Source organism: Eupeodes corollae, chromosome 2, assembly GCF_945859685.1.
Source record: "Eupeodes corollae chromosome 2, idEupCoro1.1, whole genome shotgun sequence".
NCBI classification, from domain to species: Eukaryota; Metazoa; Arthropoda; class Insecta; order Diptera; family Syrphidae; genus Eupeodes; species Eupeodes corollae.
Window position 1 is genome coordinate 141,429,440 of NC_079148.1, and position 2,941 is coordinate 141,432,380.

The window sequence follows — 2,941 nt, forward strand, 5'->3', positions numbered from 1 at the left end:
ACTATTTTTTAAAAGTGCGCCAATAGATTTATCATACAAATGTAAAATATGTCATTTTATTGTACAAATTTTAGATTTTTAACTTTAGCAAGAAACATTTTTGAAAGAGAAGTCGAAAAAAATGGGTCTTCCGCTTCCGTCCGCTTATCTATCCTTGCCATTACATCTCAAGGCATTGGGTCGATTGACTTCAAATTCGGAAATTAAGGTTATGAGCTGATTCGCGTTAGACTTTTTATTATTTTTTTTAAAGACTAAGAATAATATTAGTCCGCATACGAATTTTTTGGTCAAAATCGAAAGTTGGAATTTTTGAAAACAAATTTATTCTTAATTTTGCTTCTTTAAAAAAATGGAATATTTTTGTAGAACTGTTATTTTGTTTTTAAGTTTTCTCAAGACTTCAATCATTTTTCTGTCAAAATTCTGTAAAATTTAACTATTTTGATTTTTGAAAAAAAAAAATTTAAACATTATTGTTTTTAAAAGAAAATATCTTAAAAATGGGTTATAATTTCTTTACGAAAATAAAGTTAAAACATATATTATAAAACACACTTTTTGTACAGCTAGGTTTTACTTTTTAAAAGTTCGTGCAATCCAGTCGTATATTTTATGTAACGAGAAGTCAGAACGACGGAAACGAATTTTTGACTCTTTATAAGAAGTTATTGTAATTTTTCTGGGAATTGAAAATATTGAATCTAGATCAACTCAAGAACCCGTAGAGCTATTAATTTAAAATAGATTTTGTTATATATGTATGTATGTAGTATGTACAAAGATAATACAATTAAAGGATACAAAAAAAACCCTAAGTGGGTAGTTCTTCATTTTTAAATTTCAAAATTAGTCGTGAACCAAAAATTGCTTACACTTTAAAATGATTGCACTCCATACAAAAATAGAAAAAACCAATTAACAGTTTTCTCATTAATATAATAATACAAAAATGCAATAGCAAATTGATAAAAATTTGTTTTCAATTAAAATGTCTTCGAAAAAAGAAAAGGTATGGAAAGCAAACTATTTAATCATGTACAAAATGTTTGTTTTAGTTACATGTTTAGAAAAATTCAATTGACAATGTTCGATAAAAAATGAAAACCTATAAAAAAACAAATAAACACTTTTAAAATTTGATATTCGACTCAATTATATTAAGGAAAAAGGCTGGGATGGACCCACACTGATAACTTCAAATTCCGTCTGTCGATTTGTCATGCTTAAAAGTTTGTGGGTTTTCGTGTTGGATTAAAACAATATTAAATTACTAACGATATTTTTTATATAGAGAAAAAGTTAAGTTTAAAAATCTAGTTTTGTTAAGTACATTTTTAGTCGAAAACAAATTTTTACCAATTTAAGTAATATTTCTTAAATTTTAAAAATTAGATGGATGATATTAATTTAATCCATTACCATTATTACCAAATTTGCGTTCTATTTTTTGTAGATTTTATTTTTTATGAAAAAACGTACAGTTGGATTTAAAAAAAAACTACTGAATATCGAAAACAATATTTTCTGTGAAATAAAAAAGGTTGAAGACAGTATTTTTAATTTAAAAAAAAGTTATTTGAGTCGAAAGTAAATTTTTACCAAATTTTATTCATTTTTTTGTTAAGGTTTTTATTTTTTGTAAGAAAACTGTCAATTCGATTTTTTTCAACATTTTACTGAATGTTGAAAATAATATTTTTTAATAGATAAAATTAGTTAAAAGCCAATATATTAATGTTTTGAAATAATATTTGAGTCAAAAATCAATTTTAACCAACTTTTATTCATTTTTTTGTTAAGGTTTTTATTTTTTGTAAGAAAACTGTCAATTCGATTTTTTTCAACATTTACCAGATGTCAACATTTTTATCATTCGTGGCACAGAATTGTTTTGGAGATAAAATCATTTTGTATTCTTAAAATTTTCAAGGTGACAAATTTTGTTTTTCAGTTTTTTTTTTGATTTATAAAAAAATGTTAATTCTACTTTTACCAAAAAATATATTTGTTTGGTATCACGTTACAATATCCATATAATATAAAATTTAATTCAAGTCTGCAGTGTTTTTGGTTTGTAAGATATTTAATGTTAACCAACATTTTTTTTAACTGCTATGGTAAAAAAACGACCCACTCAATTTCCTTGAGAGCCCTTTCTGCATTTTTCTGTTTTATTATCTGTATAACAAAATTTATTTAAAGTCGATATCTCTTCTGGTTCTTGAGCTATGGACGACGAAAAAAATGTCGCGAACACGAGACAGCTTTTTAAAAATCTTTTATTTCGACTCTAGGGACCTTGAAACGTCGAGAAATGTCAAAATTTTCAATTTGACAAATCGGACCCATAACAATAACTTCCTATGTGAAGTTAATAAATAAAGATATTAGCTTAGCTTTTTTGTTATTATTATTTATAATTTGGAAAACTTTCGAAAATATCCTTTTTATATTTAAAAACTATGACATAAACTTATTTTACCAAAATTAAGTTTGTTTCAAGTATGTTTTTTTTATAATAAGCGCACACTCAAAGGGAGCACTAGGAAAGGGAGAGAAGGTTTGAAAGGAGATGTCGGTGCTGGTTTTGAATTCCTGAATATTGCAATAGCTGGGAAAGACAGAGTGTGGCAAGGCATTCCACATTCGCATAGTACGGCTAAAGAACAAATCTCTGTGCTTGACAGTTCGACCGAAGTTGGGCTCGAGGGTATATTGATAAGCATTCCTAGAAGCGTGAGTATTACGGTTGAACTGTTTAAGGGGAGGAATGCAGCTGGCTATTTCTTTAGAGCATAAACCATTAAAATAACGGTAAAAGAGGGTGAGACAAAAAACATTTCGACGATGTTCAAGTGACGTAAATGATCATATGATGGTAATATCACCAATCAATCTAAATGCTCAATACTATCCAAGAGGCTTAAGTAAGTTGCAG